The following is a 22,056-nucleotide window of genomic DNA, read 5'->3' as shown; positions in this document are numbered from 1 at the left end:
AATAATTGATGTTTACCAACCTGGAATCAAAATATGAGTTAAAAATCAGTCCGTAATTCTAGGCAATCTTTCTTCAAAGAAGACTGTTTCTGTATTAGGGATTTCTGTATAAGGTATCATAACATGAGTTTCAGGATCCCATTAAAACACAAAACTAACCAATTTAGAGATTTAGATCACATCTTTTACCATTAGTATGTATTCCCTTTGTCCATACACAGCAGATTAGTGAATATATTTCATCGAATACTTTTAACTGTGGTCTAATATTTGACAGAAATTATTCCCAGAACTTGACATTTTAAAAACGCAGGTAATTATGTTCTGTAATGAGGAACTTTTCAACTGCTGTAACAGACCTCAGAATGGAAATTACCAAACACTTTGACTCTTAAATTAGCACCCTGACTTTAGAATATGGATAATTTTTAAGGTTCCTTCATTATTAAATTTAACCATAAGCAAAATATATATTTGTTCCTCAATGTTCTCAGAAATATGAAAAAATATATGTATACACTATCATTATCAGATAGTATCCAACAGAAGAAAAATAAATCCTAAAAATAGAGTACTGGCACCAAAAATTAAATTTGAACGTGTCATAAAAATAATCTTCATAGTATGCATTTTGGAAGCAATTAGTCACAGATTTCTCTCAGTTACCCTCACACTCAGATATTAGTCATTATCATGATGACATTTTTCTTTTGAAGGTGACAATATATGGTTATGTTTAAAGATTTAATCTAACAGTACATACACAAATGCATATTTATGTGCAAACACAAACTCTGATGTATATTCCTAGATCCCGCATGTCATGGTGGCCTGGTAAAGAACATCATCAGGAAAGAAACACCATCAAAGCACTTATGAATTAACCTCTAATTGCTCAAGAAAGAATCCCGTTGCTTCTCTAATAATCTGTGATTTTAAATGGAAGAGCTTGTACACAAAGACGATTGTTCTGGTGAAGGTTATCCCATTTTTATTTATTTATTTGCTTTCCCAGAAAACATATCATAATCCCTAGCCATTTGAAACCATGAAACCATGATACTCCACTTCTTTTGCTACCTTGAGGACCTTTGTTCTTCGCCCTTTGTTCAGTCTTTATTATGGGCCCTAAGACCAAGACTCTTTGAGCGCTATTCTAACTGTGGTTGGAAAACAGGCCAAAGAGCCAACTATTAGAAGGGGGGTAGCAACTGATAAATGGTGAACACTACAGCTGTGCCATAAAGAAACCGTGGTGTCGCGCACATTGTATCCAAATGATTACTTGACCATTAGACACAAAAGTATATTTTTCAAGATATTGTTGGAGGAAAGTGATTTTTTTTAAATGTATAAATTGTAGAGCATGAGACTTTGCCAAAACATGACTTGCACTCACGTTAAGTGCTCAGGTACATCATAGACAAGTTAACTGAAGAGATACAGAAAGGTCTCTAAGGTAGAAATAAGTAAGACGTTCATTATATTATTGTGCCATGATTTCATATAGATTGGGTTCATTTTGACATTTTATGATAAATTTTTACTGCCGAATCACTGATGTGTGATCTCCATATACAATGACCACTTAAAGTGATGTTTTTTTGTGGAAGAAAATCTAGGTTTTAATATAGAGAAAAAAATCTAAGAACAATGGTGTTCAGAATCAAAGTGTGTGAAATATGGGTGTGGTGGATATTAGAAAAACATGTATAGAAACTCTATAGGAATTAGCTGCATCATCTTTGGTTCTTTTCTGTACACCTAAGTTCTTTCATATTGATTTTTTTTTATTAATGCATTTTGAAGTGTAGCCCAAAGCAGAATATACCCAAGTTCCTCCTTAAAAGATGAATTGCTCTTCTGACATTTCTAACTCTGGGTTAAGGTTTGCCTGTTATATCCTAGAAACTGGGTACCGTCCTACTCTCAGCCAAACCCCTATTTATACTAACCCCAGAAGACATTCCTATTTCTAGAGGGCTGCTGGTCATCAGTGGAGAGACAACCTTCCCCTTGACCACAAAATTGTCTGAATTTAACCTTGTTAAGGAAAGGAGGAAGAGTTTGCTTTCACATCTCAAATCTCTTAAAACGTCCTCTCAATGTAATTCTCTTTTCTGTAAGTTGTGTGATGATTCAGTCATCTTCAAAAGAAACAAATAGAAAAAGATCAACCAAGTTGCAAATGAAGACCTCAAGTACTCAAAATACTATTTTCCACCAAAAGGAAATGAGGCTGCTTGGAAATCTTTTCTTGGAAAGAAAACTGTAAAATAATCTACTAGAGATCTGTACAATAAGCATAGGGTCCAATCTGACAAAGCCAAATAACCAAATAATAACCTTTGAGATAACATTTCTATAAAGTCTTTCAGCCTAAAGAGAGACCAAAAAAAAAAAAAAAAAAAGATGTAAGAAAGTCAGAGTTATGCAACCTTGAATCAATTCAATAGATCTATCATTGATCATCAACAGTCGTTAACAAAGGCATCCAGCCATCAGGTCCCCGCTGTTTGAAACAAAATTCCATCTTTGAAAGAAGACTTGCCAAGAAAATAAATAATGACAAAATCTGATCAAGCCTCCAAGATACAATGTCCAGGAAAAAGAGAAGAGAGATAATTGTTATTTTGCATTGTGTGATCATCATATTTTGAGGAATATACTTTTATATCTCTAAGTCTGTATCTATCTAAATCTGTATCTATGTATCTACCTATCTAATATTGTATTTCCCCTCCCCTTTTTTTAATCTGTCTGGCAACCAGCAAATGGGGTTAGACTCCTAGACTTCTAATGCACTCATCAAAGTTACCTCATTATTTTTTCTGCTTGCATTAGTAGTATTTTCTTTGAAAAATCATGCTTAATAGACTTACATCCTTAATGTCAATGAATTTACAGAGATCACAATAGTCATTAAGACATTGACGTCCTTCGTCACACAGACACATGCACGCACACATGTGCCACTATCTTCGTGTAATCACTGTACTTATAAATTCTGAACGTATTACTATTTCTGAGATAGATAATGAGTCCTAAAATACTGATAGCATGTACATTCAGTGTGTTATAAAAAATAACCTTGCATAAAAATATTTAATGTTATCACGTTAAATATTTTATTTTTCTACTTACATTTATTTTCAGGATGAGGATATTCTATATCAGACAATAATATTATGAACTGACTAGTATCTAATGAAGAAATACAATTGTATTATTATTGTTTTTAATTCAAAATGTCCCATGAAAGAGACACTACAGGTTAAATATGAATTTTCTCTGTACTCAATACAAAGTATTTTTACTCAGGATTTTAGAGGCCAGAAGTAGTAAGAAATCTGCAAAATAACAAATTATTCATAGGTAAAGAAAATTTCAACATGGAATGTCTTATATAGCTTATGATGCATCTATAAAGGGGATCTATCTATCTATCTATCTATCTATCTATCTATCTATCTATCATCTATCTATCATCTGTCTATCCACCTATCCAAGCTGAGAATGAGAGAAAATGATAGGTATGCATGTGCATGCTCCCTTCTACTATCATAAATATATATATTTATATATATTTATATCGTATATAGTATTTATATATACTTATATTTTATATATATTTATATATATTTATGGTAGTAAATACTTTAAATATGCTAATTTCTACTATATTTCTACTTTAAATATAGTAAATATTTACTACAATAAATATGTAAATTGTGTGCAGATTATATTTATAAAATATAAATATATTATATTTATAAAAATATAAATTGTGTGCAGGTTAGTGGAAAGACATGGGTTATTGAATTCTTATTCATCTGATTTTGAATGCTATTTCTGCATCCTGGGAGGTTGGAGATATTTATAATGATGAGCTTATTAATGCTCTTATTAATAGTAAAAAATGTTAACATCCTACATTTTATATAGTTATTCTTGCCATAAGTAATACATAGTGTGGTTCAAGTCCGTGTTCATGCTGCAGTGTGGAATTTTTTGAATTTCTAATATCACTGGGAGGATTTATTTCAACTTGTTTGAAGTCACTCTTATCCAGTATTTTATGTTCTGTTCTTGCATGTGCTAGGCTGCTAGAACAATTTGAAATGAAATCCTCATTTTCTTGAATCGTTCCCTCTCTTAAAGAAATATAATAATCTCTTGCAATTCCTCAGTTGATATGGCAAATATTTTCCTGTTGCTCATGACTTTGAAATGTTTTTGCTCTAGACATGGGTAAACATGGGATGAATCTGCAGTGTACCCATTGTGAATGACCTCGCTGGGTCCCAGTGGGTCTGGCCACTGAGCTCTCAGTCCATCAGAATTACCAAAGAGCTATGCGGGTTAATAAAAGCTGCAAGACTTCTTCCAGTGAAAAAGCAAATTTAAATTGAGTAAAACCTGAAAAAGCCATCTCTTTGTATTCTTCACAAATATCCCCCTGGTTCTAGCCACTGGGGATCTTTTGGTTCACCACTTTTTTCCCCACCACATGTAGGCAACAGCAGTTCCACAATGATAAAGAGTCTCAAATTATCTTTTTATTGACTGTAATTACCTCAATTATAGTAAAGCCTACGGACAACTGGAGATATATAATTACAACACATTTGTACTTAAAAATGGAGTCCCAATACTTAAAGATCAGTATTTAATGGGAACTACTCTGAAATAAACTGCCACAAGTGGATTTATGCTAAATTATCCACAGAACTACCAGATGGTTAAAGATGTTTCAATTTTATTTTACAGAATATCAAGTGTAAAAGTCCAAATGGCACAGCCAAATTTAGAAAGAAACAAAATGCACATTCAAGACTCTCAAAGTAATGCTCGGTCCATTTTATAAGGTTTTATAATACCTCAAGATGGAAGTTATTTAACCGCATGGGTTTTATGTGAAAAAGACCCAATCAGTTGCAGAAATAGTTCATATAAATAATGTTGAATTCCAAGCTGGTTGTTCCACCAAGAACCAAATGAATTGAACTAAATTTTCCGATAGACCTATTTGGGATCCTAGAGAGGCTGTCTGCAATGTGCATTTGCTTCATGATTATTTCCATTCTATTAGTCAAATTAATAATAATAATAATAAAATAAAATAAAATAATAATAATAATAATAATAATAATAATAATGGAAGTCAGGCATGGATTATAACAGCCTAGTTTAAAAGCAAAAGACAGAGACACCTGGGTGGCTCAGTTGAGCATCTGCCTTTAGCTCCATGCAGCTCCCCGCATGGAGCCTGCTTCTCCCTCTGCCTGTGTTTCTGCCTCTCTCTGTGTGTCTCATGAGTAAATAAATAAAATCTTCAAAAAAATAAAAATAAAGTAAAATTTATTAAAAAATCAAAACTAAAAGATGCAATATTTTTTTAAATAGTTTATTTACTTATTCATGAGAGACACAGAGAGAGGCAGAGACACAAGCAGAGGGAGAAGCAGGCTCCATGCAGGGAGCCCGACATGGGACTCGATCCTAGGACTCCAGGGTCATGCCCTGGGCTGAAGGCAAATGCTCAACCACTGAGCCACCCAGGTGCCCCCAATATGGTTTTGTCATTTCAAGGTGAACAAGTCAGTTAGGATTTCTAGCTCCTGGGTGACCAGAAATACAACTGGCCCTTGAACCACAGGAGTTTGAACTGTGCAGGTGCACTTACATGTGGATTTTTCTCCGTATATACAGTACAGGACTGTAAATGTATTTTCTCTTCCTTTAAATTTTCTCAATAACAGTTTCTTTTCTCTCTTACTTTATTCTAAGAATACAGTGTTAGTACACATACAAAATGTGTGTTAATCCACTGTTGATGTTATCAATAAAGCTTTTTGGTAAACATAGGCTATTAAGTTTTTGAGGAGTCAAAATTTATATGCAGATGTTTTTATTGTGCAGGGGGTCAAGGGTCACCTGCACTCCCAAGGGAATCAAAGGGTGGCTTTCACACAGATCCATTACCTGCGTTATTTCACTTAGGATCATACCCAGTTTCTCTGCATTTTTTTTTATTTTTTTAATTTATTTTATTTATTTATTATTTATTTATTTGTTTGTTTATTTGTTTATTTATTTATTTATTTATTTATTTATTTATTTATTTATTTATTTATTTATTTTTAATGTGGGGCTTGAATGCACAACCCTGACCCAGTTGAAGAGTCAGGCACTTATACAACTGAGCCACCCAGGGGCCTCCCTCCACCACATTTCTGTGAATTAGGCAGAAACGATTGTGCCTGGACGGTGGCAAATTGCTTCTACTAGATATTTTAGTTTGAAGCTTTTCTTGGGTTAAATAGTTTCTCTTCCATCAGATTCATTTGATAAGGTAACTGGTAATGGTCAGTCACTTTCATACTTTGACCTGTCGTAGCTCACATGCAGAGAGCAACATGGAAAAGAAGGATGCGCATGGAAGGGCAGGATCCAAGAGTTTGCTGGCTGCACCCACACCTCCGATAACGGGTGCCTCCCCTCCTCTGCACTCCCACACGGCCCTACCACCCATAGCTTGACCCCAACAGGTTTTGCCTTCTGTTTCCACTCTACCCATTGGCTTGAGTCTTTTCCCACAGTGTGATTCCTTAGGGTTCTCTCTTCTGAGTTCGGTGTCCTTTTAACTGCAACTTGACTGCTTCTGGCTTAGACCTCAGGAACTTGTTCTTCATTTCTCCTCCATTTCTAATGAGTCGCAGTTTTGTCTTAACCACTCTGTACAGCACCAGAAACACTATGCAAGTTTACACCCAGCTGCTTTCAATGTTGCACAAAATGGGGGGAAAAAATGTCAAGCTACATAGTAGGGACTATAATACATTTTTTTCTTCCTCAGTTCCTCAGTGTTGTTTTTTTTTTTTTTTTTTTTCTTCCAGGATGCTTGTGGCAATGTCCTGCTTCTATTTGGGATTTTTTAGTATTGAGAAAAAAAAAAAAAGTTGAAGGCATTAGAATCATCTTATTAAAATGACTACACAGCATTCTTTGCCAAGCATTTATTTAGGGATTTAAGATGTATTAAGGGGTCGCTCATGGATTTTACAATGTGCCTACTTCTGGAATTTATTTAAGTTCTTGAGCAACTACATTGAGAGAAAATCCTCCTACCAACTTTTAAAATGGTTTTATACTATAAATATACTCTGCACTAGGACAGAAATAAGATGTTTTTGGGCAACAACTTCTTAAGGACATGGCTTAGGTTATTTTCCTTTTCCGGGCACTATTAGAGTCTTAACAATGATGATGAATTAGGGGTTATTTGCTACAGAACTTAAGCAATAGTTCTGGCTCGCAAGTAGATAATAAACATTGAATAAGTATTTGCAGAGCAGATAAATTAAAGAGTTTTGTAATGCAAAGAAATAACTAATGAAACGATATAAAATGAGAATTGTATAGAGGCTGTTTATGTAAAAGAAGCAGTAATTACACATCGGCTATATACAAAGTGGGTTTAATTTGGGGAACCTGCTGGTGCAGTTGGTTAAGCATCTGACTTTTGGTTTCAGATCAGGTCGTGATCTCAGGGTTGTGAGATTGAGCTCCATCTCGGGCTCCATGCCTCAGGGGGTCGCCTTGAGTTTTTCTCTCCCTCTCCCTCTGCGACTCCTGCTCTCAATTTCTCTGTGTCTCTCAAAAATAAATAAGTAATTATTTAAAAAAAAATTAAGTGGGTTTAATTTTTAACTACCAAACCCCCTAGACAGAGAGTTGGCATTAATCATATAAACGGGGGTGTATACTGATTAAGCATGTGTGTTTTTCTCCTTTCTGGTCATTTTGTACAGTATTAATCACCGCTGGTGCATCTTCTAATGTTCCAGTCCAGTGGCGATCTCCATCAGAATGGCCACTGGATGACACTGAATTTAGCATTAGGGTCTTAGACTTCAGCCACCAAAATGTTTAAATTCCTACTTGCTTCAGCAGTGAATTTTTATTACGATTTTCTATAACACACACCATACGGGCATTTAATAACTGCATTCTATGAAACGCATGGGTCTTCTGTGTGTGTGTGTGGAAATTACTTCTTCTGTTCTCTTCTCCAGAGCTTCTCTCTCACTTTCCTCAATATCATCAAACTGTCCCAAATTGAGGTATAATTTAATTCTTTCTTTGGTAGGAAAAGATACATTGCATGGATGAGCATGACCTGGTTTAAAAATTAAAAGAAAAAGAAGAAAGAACTTACTTTCAGCAGTTTCTCCGCTCCAGATCCCAAGTAATGACCCATACCTACCCTGCAATTCCCAATTTTCATCTTGAAACCCATCAGTCGTTTCTCGAACTACGTTACCAACAACAGTATGTGTGTTTAATTAGTTGTGTAAATAGTTACATGTCCACCTGGATGGTTTTTATATGTAAATACATCTCTATTTATACATACATACATATATCAAATATATATTTATACATATAAAACTCTATTTATAGTTACTAAGAAATAAGAATAACAGCGGGCCTAATAAAAGTGATTATTCATTCTCGATCATGTATTTTGCTGCAATCTATTAAAGTTGTTTGTGTAGCTTGGTAAGGTTTGGAGTTTTTTTTTTTTTTTTTTTTTTTTTTTTAGGTTTGGAGTTTTGATAGCAAGTGCATTGACATTTGAAGCCTTTTGATATGTTCCCAGCCTCCTCGCCTCAAATCTGTATCATCCATAAAAGACTCTTACTGAAAGAGCATGGTAGGAATAGGAAGCTACATCCAAGCACCCATGATGTGCTCCCTGATTGAATCCTCTCCCAAGAATGGCTTTGCTCCAGTTTTGAACTTGTTGAGCTTTCCTTGAAAAAAAGAACTAAAGGAGCAGAAAACGTAGTTTTTCTTGCCACATTTTTCCTCAAGCAATTCTTCCAGCTGGACGCACAGTTCCACAGACCCTCTCATATTTTGCAATGACTGGTTTCAAGCAGCTTTTTACATTTTATTTGATGTTGTACCACATATCGCTACTTGCCTTTAGTTGCAGTATTTTCCCAAACTTTCAACTCTTCAGAAAGCTACTGATCTCACTGGGTAACGTGAAAGTCTTCTCATCAAATGTTGTCTATGTTCTGCAGAAAGAATGGAAAGTTAATAACTGTTTGAAACCTTATTATCTGACATTGTGGAAATCAATGTTTATATTAAATGATGCCCCTTTGCAAACAGTGAGTGCTGCTTTAAATAGCTGGTATTCTATTCACCTGCACGACACAGGTCTAGTTTTTAAATAATTCTGAATTTCAGTTTTCTCATCTGGAAAATACAGTGACAGGTCAATTGCAATTAGGGTAAATATTTGAGGGTATTCCCTGGATGGGTCTTCAAGAGTAGGGAACATATACCTAATGCTACCTGAAAACATCTACTGAGTTCTTCGCTTCTCTAATTCCAGGTGGAGCCCAGGATGGGGGAGATGGGAAACACAGAACGTGCAATGGTTCTGCCTATATTTTCTCCTCTTATTTCTTCTTAATGTTGTTGTGGTTTTGTATTGTGTTGTCATTTTTCTGCGTAAGGTTTTCTTAGCTTTTCCAGCTTTCTTGAGTGCACTGAGTTTATTTTATTTCTGTTTTCTTATCCAGGTCACCTCTTTTCTCCTGTGCAGGTTATCCCTTCCCTTAGAGAGTCTCTCTGGTTAATTTTGCTCGTTCAGCAGAAATGCTCTTCCATAAATATGCCATCTGTGATATTTTATTATAACTTAAATAAGAAGGACAAAGAAAGATACTTCAAATATGGAAGAACTAAGAATCAGCTTATTGGGGGAGGAAAATATTTGAGAGGGTGAAATAAAGGCCTAGTCAGTATAAACAGTAAATCAGAAAATATCTTAAAAGGGAGAATAAAAACAGAATGCAAAAAAAAAAAAGTGAACAAAACCTGCATTCTTTGCAATTAACCTAAAGAAACTATAATAATTTCAGCTGAAATCTAGGAATTACAAAAAAAAAGTACAAGTTAAAAGCATGATTTACAAATGTAATCACAAATTATCCTAACTAAACACATGAAAGTATGTGACTTGGAGACTGGGAAGGAGAATTCAGTAAAGGTCTTTTCTTGATGGGCATGATTAGTGTTTAATTTGGCATTTTGATAACAAAGATATAAAAACCTACCACATATTAGAAATGGAGGATATATAGACATTTTATAATTACTTGTTAGATCAAGAATAAAATAGGTGTGGGCTCCTAGGTGGCTCAGTGGCTGAGTGTCTGTCTTCGGCTCAGTGTGTGATCCTGGGGTCTGGGGATTCAGTCCCACATCGGAGTCCCTGCATGGAGCCTGCTTCTCCTTCTGCCTACATCTCTGCCTCTCTCTCCATGTCTCACATGAATAAATAAAGTCTTTTAAAAAAAATGAAATAGGGGAAAGAGAATAGTAACAATAAGGAAAGCATATTAAGTAGTAAACATAAAATGAACATTGAGTAAGAATTGGGTTAGAGGAAATAGATCAATGATAACCATAAATAAATAAGTTTTGTTTTTGATTAAGTAACAATAAAACACCTAAAAAGCAAAAATAAGATAAATATTGTATGAAACAAATCTATCTTAAGCAAAAGGATAGTGAAAACATGCAACAGATGAAAAGATAGTAGTTGTACATAAATATTTTAAAATTGAATAATCACAAGAAACCATACAGCTACCAGGAAAGGGAATTAGTAGTTTTGCACTATTGGTATTTTGAAAAAAATACATATATATAGTCCTTCACACATACAGACATTCATATAAACTTTCAAATACTGAGACATATACATTAAAAATGCAAGAAATAAAAAATTTGATATTGATATAGCCTAATCTACTTGCAGCAATATAAGAAAGAATATAAGAAGGAACACCATTTCTGCTCTAGACACAACTGTATCCTCATTTTTACAATGAGTGTGCAGGTATATGCTACTTTCACATTTTCAAAAGTTAATTAAAAAATTAATTAATTGATTAATTAATTAAAACCAAAGAGATATTTGGGGAATTTGTAACTGTTAGAATGTATTGTTTAGATTATGGGTTTATCTAATAATGCATATTGGTATGACTTTAGTATCATTCCAGTTTGATTTGATATAATTTAAAATTATATGTAGAACAAAAGTAGAAGCTCCCTGTTATCTACTGAGTCCTTCTTGGTACTTGCTAGTTTTGAGGAATAATCTGGCATGATGTACATAAACACTTCTGATTTATGTAGGTAGATGCCTATAAAGCCTTTGAGTAGTAGAGGCATTCATCTCATTGGTCTCAAATGATATAAGTGACATAGAGCTGTTGGACAAATGACTCCTTGGATGTGCTAGAGGTACTTCCCAATACTTTTCTGATATCGTCCATTGAATATATATACTTATATATAAATATACATAGCAAAACTATATATATATATAGTTTTGCTATGTATATTGTGTTGAATAAGACTCATTTGGATTAAATGGAAATAACAGTAAACAAAACCATTAAAAAACTTTGAACAGAAGTTGAATACTTTAACCATGAGTGAAAACACACTTAAAATAGAAGAGAAAAAAAAACTTAGAATAAAAAGGGTTATGAAAATTTTAAAAATGCATCCAATTTACAAACAGAAAATAAGTTTATGCTCATATGTTTACTGAATGAAAACATGACATATTGCTCATATAATGTAGTTTCAATTATGATTTTTTCAGAATGAAAATCATATTATTTACAAACTCGTTTTTTTTCCAAAAAGATTTAAAGCATTATCCAAAGTTCATACACTAGATCAAGACAAAAAAAAAAAGAATGAATAAAGATCAATGAAAGGAGACAAAAATAGAGTAGAGATCTCTAATGAATGAGATCTCTAATGAATGTTGTAGGTTGATCCTCACAGCTGCATCAGCAGACACCACTGTATAATTATAACTCACTCATAAACTCCTTGCAGTAAATATGACAAGGATGTATGTTTTTTATCAAAAATCCCCTCCATGTGGAATAATGCCATAAAGTCAAAACACATTCTAGGAAAAGTTGTATTTTATGGCTGGAATGGAAGAGGTGGAGCATGCCAACTTGGCATAGACTGTGTTTCAAGTACACAAGCTTGTGCTTTGACTCAATCTTTATTTAGACATTCTTCTATAAACATTACCATGAGTTGAATGTGTTCCTCAAAACTCATCTGTTGAAGTTTTAAACATCAGTATCTCAGAATATGAAGTTATTTTGAAATAGGGTCATGGCAGATACAGTCAAGTTAAAATGGTATCGTTGGGGTGGGCCCTAATCCAATGTGACTGGTATCCTGAAATGGGGATATCTGGACACAGAGAAGATACACATAGAGGGAAGACAACTGTGCAGAGACAGGGAGTGAATACCATGGGATGATGAAGGCAGATGCGATGTTTCTACAAACCAAGAAAGCAGTCTTGCTAACACCTTGATCTTGTACTTCTAGCCTTCAGAACTGAGGCAAACAGTTCTGTTGCATAAGCCACCCAGTTTGTAGTGGTTACAGCAGCCCTAGTCAATGAATACAACCATTTTTCTCTACCATGCTTTTGATAAAGATTGTATTGCTGTGTTTTTTGAGGATACAAGCTTTGAGAAATACCTGGAGATGAGTGGTCTCTGTTGCAAAATAATTGTCAGTGTTTTGTTTTAACTTTCTGCAACCCTACTGATGCTGATGTGCTTCGCAAGGGCAAGTATTTTTGTCTTTTTATTTACTGATACAATCCAAGAGACCTGAACGGTATGTTTGGCATATGGTCGACACTCAATAGATATTTGTTGCATGAGTGATTGAATCCTCTTATGAGAGTTGAAGGGTCTAACTATTATTTCTTCCTGAGTAGACTGTTATTCAACCATATTACGGAAGTAGACCAAGGGAATACTTATCAGTACAGCCAAAGATTTCGTTAGCAAATAATAATGGGTCAGCCCCATATGGACAAATATCTAATTGGGCCTCTAAATTCCCATATTAGAGAGAGCACCAGAATGCTGTTTCCAAACTTGTGTTTCTAAATACTCATTTTTGAATCCTGCTGTAAGAAGGAATATTGAGAAATGAGAGCCAAATGGAAGATAAGCCTGGAAAATTTCTGCAAAAGTAACTTTGTTTAATCATTTAGAAGATGACTTTGGACAGACTTTTACTCATTTGTCTATCCATAAGTTATAAAAATAATTGGACTTATACATAGTTTAGCAAATCATCAAGAGGTAGGTGTAAAACACCTCATTGTTGTTGTTACCTCATTGAAAAACAAAAGTTGGAATGCACCTGACTTTGGCATAATTGCTAAACAGAAAGCAGAAAACACAATCCAAACACTCAGCTTCTACAGTTGTACTGCTGCAATAGAATGGGGGGATTAAGTGTATAAGTGGTCCTTGACTTATAATGATTGGACATAGTGATCTTTCAACTTTGCAGGGGTGCAAAAGTGATACTTATCTAGTGGAGACCGTGCTTCACATTCTAAATTTGGATCTTTTCCAAGGCTAGTGATATGGGGTCCAGGCCTCTCTCAGGCAGCAACAGGTCAGCCTCATGATCAAGAAGGTAAACAACTGCAACCATCCGTACCATAAAACCATTCTGTCTTTCACTTTTAGTACATTATGAAGTAAATAACATGAGATAGTCAACACTTTTTTGTAAAATAAGATTTGAGTTAGATGACTTTGCCCAACTGTAGGCTAATGGAAGCATACTGAGCATGTTCCAGTTGGACTAGGCTAAGCAGTGATGTTTGGCAGGTGTACCGATTGCATTTTGCATTTAGGATACTCATAGATACTCCAAGATCCTCTTGGATCTTGAAATCAGGGTGAATGCTGATAACTCAAAGTTTTAACTGTAATTCTGCCCAACTTGAGAATATGTCCAATGGGAAGAAAGCCCATCCCTTGTTTTTACTTGTTATCATCTAATTTTCTGATTTATTGAGACTATTCCTGATAATCTTGATTCATAATTTTCTTGACAGAAACTTCTGTAAAGAATCTATGCTGAATTTGTACAACTTAGTTCCTGTTCCTAGAGATAAGATCAAAAAAGATCAATAGATACTGAAAGCAATATTATATTGTTTTTAATTAAAGCAATATTATATTATTTTTAACGTGATTCTTAGGTCATTATGAAAAAAATGGAGTCGTCCTAGGTGGATTAGAAATGCTTAACTCTCATCTATTTCTCAATTAAAATAGTATAGTCATGATATTAGAAATGTATTTGATTTGATTCTGAGAAAAAGCTCCTAATCCTTTCAAAAGAGTTTAGAACAAGAAATAGTTTACTGACAATGAAAGTCATCATTCAGAATAGTTTTTGTATAATTTGAAAAGTACTTTCTATTTTATAAGACAATAGTCCATAACTACATGTTTTTCTTATGAAAACACTGTGAAAAATACCCAAACATACCTAAAAAATAATAAACATATGTAAAAACAACTGAGTGTGCCATCTTTAAAAAGAAAAATAAAAGACGTATGTGATTGTATATGGTTTGTGAATGAAAATAAGAAAAAATATTAATGAGGACATATATATGTATAACAATAAGTGAGCATGAGATTAAAAATCAAGCAGATCTAAGTCAAATATTAAATCTACTTACAAGTAATTTAGAGTATTCATATTATTTCACTTCTTGGAACCTCAGATTTCTTATATGGACAAGGGAGGCAAATAATGGTTTAATACAGTTTTTCTTGTGAGTATTAGGGACTATTTGCAATGTTCAGTGTCTTAAGGTCTGGCTTTTTAACAAGCAAGAGCTCTGCATATTAATTAATTATATTAATAACCGCGGTCTAGCCCAAGAGAGTTGGATTTACTAATCTAAGTGTGTTCAACTTGGAATAAGGTCCTTGTAACTCAATATCTGAGCAAGCTAGATTAGCTATTCTATAGAAAAATAAAAGTGATATCAATATAGAGGTGGACCAAGCAAAATCTTAATTCTTAAAGAAGGCACATGCTTAAAATGAGTAAAATTACCAGATATAAAGAGTAAAGGTTGTGTGTTAACTCTATCCCTAATATACAAATATATACAGTCTGAGAATTGGAAAGATCCAAGGGGAATGGAAAACTGAGACAGGCAGCCTTAGTGCGGATTTCAGAAACAAAATAACAGAAAGCTTATGGCTTACGAAGAAACACCCAGTCAGCATGAGCTGTGTAAAATAATCAAATGAAAAACACCCTAAAAAGGAATATCAGGAATTGTCAGTAAATGTAGGGAGAAACACTTCCTGGTTTATAGTCGAAGAGGAAAGGGTAATTCATTTTTGAGTTCCATTAGACTCATGGGAGGTCAGTACTAAGTTACGAGAGAAATCTAATGCTATAAAACACTACACCTAGGGTAAGTGTGAATCCTACCGCCAACATTTCTATTACTGCTGGGCCCTAAATTTTGGATGTGAGAGAAAGAACTTTAATTTGAATATATGTTTCAGGACCAACCCTAACGTCACTACGGTTCTGTCTAGAATTTCCACTGTGTTCCTCCTATTAAGATAAGAAAGAGAAGAAATTAAAACACTACATTTGTGGAACCATTTTGTGAGTCCAGACTCCTTGTGCAATCATCTCTCACCTGGAAGGACGAGTAGAGAATCTTTCCAGTAGACACATTCCCACATGAATCGGGTACACTCCCTGACATTATTCTGATGTTCTTCTTGCTAATGTGTCCTCAGGAGAAGTGAGCAGTATGAAGTACGAAGCAGAGTTTAGAATTTGTGGTCAAAGTGGATAGCCGCGATTTGCAGCATCCCTTGGATTCTAACTTCTTCCCCTTTGTCTTACCTTGAACGTGATCACTGGTCATTAACAAACATGTGGAGATTATGAGACAAAAATCATACTGGAATCATCAAATGAGCGAGCAAGGCTTTTCTTCTTTTATATAAATTAGAATAATTCTATAGAATTGGGGCAATGGAGAGGACCCCAGCTGAATGCTAGCCACACAATGGGGTTGGATCACAGCTGAGGAACCCCGTGTTCCGGAAACCCCTCATTTAGAAGAGGGCTATACTCAAACTTGCCCAATATTTCCCAGGACATAGGCATTATTTTTTATTGCCCTCGTCAGGAAAGAAATCTATGCTCTCTGTTCCAGAAGGAGGTACTATATCCATGTTCCAAGGTTACTGCTATACAGACATCCTTGAAATAAATAATCTGGAACACAGACTCTCAATGCTGCTTCACAATATTTTCAGAAATACAAGAGATCCATTGGCAACTGTCTCTCAACGGGAGTATTCAGTACACATCTGTGCCCATTAATAACACGGATCATTGTTCTTGAAAATCTTATTCGTAATTTTCCTAGAAAGCATAAACATGAATACAGATTCTATAAGGAATATTTTGGGAACTAAGATTTTGACATGTATTTCTGTTTACTAGTAAGTACGACAATCTTGGATATGAACTAAGTCACTGGAGAGTCAAGAAATAATCGCATGATTCATAACAAACGATGACATTTATTTCGTGATTTCTAAATGAACTGACATTCACCATTTCTCCAGCACTACCTTTTCATCTTGGAACAAGATCGCATCATCTATGACATTTCATCTCGCAGAGATGGAATGAAAACAGACTAAATGAATGTCTGCTTCTTGTAAAATCTGATAGCAAGTACCAGATAATATGAATTACACGTTTTCCAAAAAGAGTTGATGGTTTAATAAGAGTGTTTTGGACATACTTAATACATAAATGATTAACCCACGTTAAAATATAAATCACTGACAAAAGCTTGTCACCAGTCAGCATAATATTGCTAATTGCCCATTTCAAGGAATTACCCAAGTGCAAGAATTTCCCTGACATTTTCCTCAAGCAAAGCAATTGAGAGAAATCTATTTAATCTCTCTGCAATTTCCCTTTTATGTAAAAGAACTTCATTTACACCCTCTCTGTGTAGTAATCCCACTGATCCTCGAACTGGCTTCCTTCCTTTAATATGCTGTTAGAAGTTCATAATTTCACTTTCAAGACCACTATCTGATGATTCTCTGTTTATTTTTATCTGGCTTGACTTCCACTTTTGTTTCCGTATGAACAAAGAGATCCAGAAGAGAGTTACCTGAAGAAAGAAACTCTGAAATGCTTGCAGAGTACAGCTCAAGATAGGATCTAAGCTCCACCTTGTGTGATGTCAAGGGCATTCACCACCTACAAAGAAATTAAGTTGCTAGGAAATTCAAACCTGAATGGGTTGTAGACTCAAGTTATTAGGAAGGGGGGTTCATTTTGGATTAAAAGTCTCTGAAAGGTCCCATGAAATACCGATCACCCGAGAACTGAAGCCATAATTATTTGAATGATGGTATTAATGGCCGAACGCTTTGAGAGATGTATCATGGGCATAAACTGGATGCAGATTAACATAATCTCAGATAATCTAATTTTGATGTGAATTGCAGTGATATTATTTATGAGGAGTATGTGTGATTTTTTTTTTTTTAACAAACTGCCATGTTCAAGAACAACGTAAGTTATCTCAGCAGTGATTTATGTAAAACAGACCTGGGACATTTACTTGACAGGAATAATATGAGCCAACAATGTACTGAGAAACATAGCATCTCTAATTAAAACTTACACATAGCTCTTAAGAGCATAATGGGATAATTTTAAAAAAAAAAGATAATATCTGATAAATCTCTAAATTGCCAACTCTGAAAATCAATATTGCTCTCAGTTCCCAAGATTCCAATTTTTCTTGAAGAAAAAGTATGCGAATATTACCTTAAAGTATCTCAGGCCCAGAGTAAAGAAAAGAAACTAGACTTAGTCTGAATTACCCTCCTGAGAAAAATAAGGAAGTTGTACAGAAGCAGTTTACAACTCAAAATTAAAAAGACTATTCTAATGGTGAGAAATCTAAACATCATAAGGACGGAACGGGTTGCTTACTGAGAAGCTACTCTCAGCAGAGTCCTCTAACACACGCTACGTCACTGCTCCCCAACATCTCATGCCCATGCCCTGCCAGAAATGGCCTGAGGAAATTTCTTTCCAACACTAATATTCTGCATTTCTGTGACAGTTGATATGTAGATTCTAAAAATTTCCTTCTTGTTATTTTTTTTTTCATGTCGGCAGGAACAATATGAAGCAGTGTTTTTCAAAGGAAAGCTGAAGATAATGGTAAATATAAGAGGAGGATTCTAAGATCAGAAATATGGTTCAAACAAGGGTCAGTAATTCACTTTTTGCACTTGGATCGATATTTTTGTATGACACTAAGCCTGCATTTAAATAGTCAAATTTCAATTTTTTAAGAAGATTTTATTTACTCATGAGAGACCCAGAGAGAGAGAGAAGCAGAGACCCAGGCAGAGGGAGAAGCAGGCCCCATGCAGGGAGCCTGATGTGGGACTCGATCCCAGGACCCTGGGGTCACGAGCTGGGCCTAAGGCAGCCGCTCAACCGCTGGGCCACCCAGGGATCCCTCAGTCAGTTTTTTTTTTTTTTTTTTTTAATCAATGAGAGAAAAAATAAGTTTATGGAGGATAAAATGTTTTAACAATGAGTTTTACATTTTGGTGGGTAATATTATTTAGGACTAACGATATCTGTAAAAGCCTGGGTTTGCAAAGATAAGCAAGGAGGCACGTGATGCTTCTTGCATGGCCAGGTCTGCTCTGGGGCAGGGCCGCCTGCCCCACTCTTCTTCCAGGAGCATACGTTTGCACCTGTCTTACGGAGGTTGACGTCCTGCTTGTTTCTGCACCACTGCCTTCCCCTACGCACAGATCCTGGTCCTACAGTGATGTTGTTACAGGTCAGCACCACTTTGTTCAAGCTCTCACAGTCACTACTTGCTATTTTCCAGAGAGCGAGGGTGTAAACGGAGAAGAGCGAGAAGCAAAGGTCAGCAGAATTTCTCCTCTGCCACCCGGGCTGGTGCACCAGGAATGCATCCGTGTCAATGGCCGGTGGTGTTAGTTAGTTATCCCCTGCGGCATCAAAGGATCGAGCTCACTCACCATTTACCCTCTAAGAAAGCAAACATTTGCTGTCCCACCGGTTCAGAGGGTCAGAATCCAGGTGTCGCTTACTGGGTTCCCTCTGGCCCAAAGTCTGTCGTGATTTTAGAGTTACACTGAGGGCAGGGCCCACCTGGTGACCCGGGAGCTAGCTGCCTGCAGCAGGTCAGCTGGCCTCCACCAGCAAGAGAGAAGAGACGATCCAAGGGAGACTCAGAGAGAGGAACCAAGATGGAAACCTGAATAGTAGAGGCCCCCGGGAGCTCAGTGGGTTAAGCATGTGCCTTCAGCTCAGCTCATGATCCCAGGGCCCTGGGGTCGAGCCTCCGTTGGGCTCCCTGCTCAGCTGGGAGTCTGCTTCTCCCTCTTCCTTTTCCTCTACCCCTCCCTCCCTGCTTGTGCTCTCTCTCTCTCAAATAAATAAATAAATAAATAAATAAATAAATAAATAAAATCTTATTTAAAAAAAAAGGAAACCTGATATCAGCAAGATTAGTGGTAGCCGTGTGAGTATCCCCTTACCCGGTTCTCTACTAATCTTGTGATCTCTGGATTCCTCCTCAAAGTAGGCAGGGTCTGCATCCAGGAACACTCACCTCTCAGCGGAATCTTTGTTTTATCAGCAACTGGTGAGTCAGTTTTCGTTGAGTTCTTACTCAAGGAGGGCATGACCCTGCTACACTGCTGGTGTTCGTCCTAACAAATAGGTCCAAGCATCTCTGATTAAGGCTGCCCTGTGTTGTTGTCGTTCTCTGGGATTATGCAACAGAACACCGACATTTGCGTTTGATTTTAATATATTAAAAAATTAATATATTTTTAAAAGATTTTATTAATTTATTCATGAGAGACACACACACAGAGGCAGAGACACAGGCAGAGGGAGAAGCAGGCTCCATGCAGGGAGCCCGACGTGGGACTCGATCCCGGAACCCCGGGATCACACCCTGAGCTGAAGGCAGACACTCAACAACTGAGCCACCAGGCGCCCCTATTTTTAATATTAAGAATATATTATCTTTTTTTTTAAAGAATATATTATCTTAATCTATTTTCTTGAGTATCTATTTCTACCTATTTTCTATTTTCACACAGCTGAAACACAGTTATGTCCCACTTCTATTATTAAGTTTACTCTTCTTTTAGGTACATTGGGAAATTTAACACTTATCAGGAGGGCAGCTCTTCAAATATTCAGTTTTGGTCTAATTCTCTTTGGTTCCTGATTCTAACGATTTTGTCTCTTCATACCTTGTACTTCCCTGTACCCTACGTTCAGTATGTGCTAACTTGCTTTGATGTATATTTTGCATTCCAAGTCTCTGACCAGGTCTGTTACCTGCTATTAATTGTTCAACTATGATTGAACCAAATTCTGATATTTTGCTTTAGAAACTGACATGTCTTACTTATGATACATTCACCTTGGGAAATAGAATGTTGCTGCATGTTTAATATTGTTATTAACAATATCTGTAAACACTCATAATTTGCAAGGCTTTATTTAACACTTGAGTATTTGATAATTATACTCATATCGACAATTACGTATTATTGTTTTATGATAAGTGAGTTGACACTTGAGGTTAAGTGTCATGTGTATTGTACATTTATTTCAATAGTAAGGTCAGCACTTAAACCCAGATTTTTGCCTACTGCATACTTTATAGTCTATGTAAGTACATGGCTACTTTGCATAAGGTAAGAATAAGGAAAATTATAAAACAGTAAATGCAAGTCACTTTTAAATGTTTTTTCTTCTTCTTCTTCTTTTAATAAGTTAGGAACACCTAGGAGAAATTTGTTTCAGAGAAAATTTGGTGCAAATAGAGTATCCAAAAATACCCTCGTATTAGTTTTGGTAAGCCTAGTTCTTACATTCTGTCCTGCCAAATGCAAGGAACATGGTGTTGGGGACAACCTGCTGATTTTTGGAATGTGGGATCTCTCCAAGTGTTGGTAGCACGGCACACCCTGTGCCAGGGCTCTCAGCATGATACCTATTTGTGATCTTGCTAGCAAGAACAAGGGCTGAGGCAGGCAACCTAGGATAAACATGAAGAAAATCCACTGGCCTAGTGAGCAGGAGACAATTTAATCATTCAATGGTCCCTGGAATTGAATAAGGAGCCATCAGAGAGGAAGACAAAGCATGAGAGACTCAACACTGGGGAAAAAAACTGAGGGTTGCTGAAGGGGAGGTGGTGGGGGAAAGGGGTAAGCGGGTGATGGGCATTAAGGAGCACACATGATGGGATGAACACTGGGTGTTCTACGCAACTGATGGATTATTGAACTCTACATCTGAAATGAATGATGTACTATATGTTAGCAAATTCAATTTAAAAAGCATTAAATAAATAAGCAAACACAAATAAATTTCTCTCATCGTTTCAATAACATGGGTATCAGACTGTGGCATTTAAGCAATAAATACTTTCTAAATGGTATATTATATACATTTCTTAAATGGAACTTCTTGGATTAATTTAAGAGGTTGTCGGCGCTGAGGTGTGTAGGTCTTGTTTTTTTGTAGCGTAATCCTGGGGATTTGGTGGTGGGGTGCCAGGTAGAGACGAGATGCGTGAGTCTTTTCTGCGACTGGGCACAAATTTTCTAGTGGACGTGTGTGGGTTAGGGGTGGTCTGGGCTGGAGGGGTGGTCTCATAGGAGCTGCATACAGTGGTAATGCGGCTTTGTGGGTATTTTGTTGGGTGGGAATGGGGACGTGAGTGCGTTGGTGGACGAAAGGGGAGAGAGCAGAAGAGCGGGGTTGTGGGGCTAGATGTTTTTTCGCTGTGTTACTGTTGTTGTGTGTTTTTTTATTTTTGTTTTTTTGGCGTGATATTGGTTGGGCGTGTTTGTTTGGTGATCTTGTGGTTAAAGGCGTGGGGGTGTGGTCTCGATGTAGAATTGAGGAAATAATGGTGGGTGGAGACTGGGGGGGGGATTTGGGGTGTACTTGCTACCGGGAATCTGGTGTGTGTGGAGTGGTGAGTTTCTTCGGAAG

This window comes from Nyctereutes procyonoides, unplaced genomic scaffold (genome assembly GCF_905146905.1).
Source record: "Nyctereutes procyonoides isolate TBG_1078 unplaced genomic scaffold, NYPRO_anot_genome, whole genome shotgun sequence".
In the NCBI taxonomy this organism is placed as follows: Eukaryota; Metazoa; Chordata; class Mammalia; order Carnivora; family Canidae; genus Nyctereutes; species Nyctereutes procyonoides.
The sequence above is the reverse complement of the archived record's forward strand: the minus strand, read 5'-3'. Positions refer to the sequence as shown.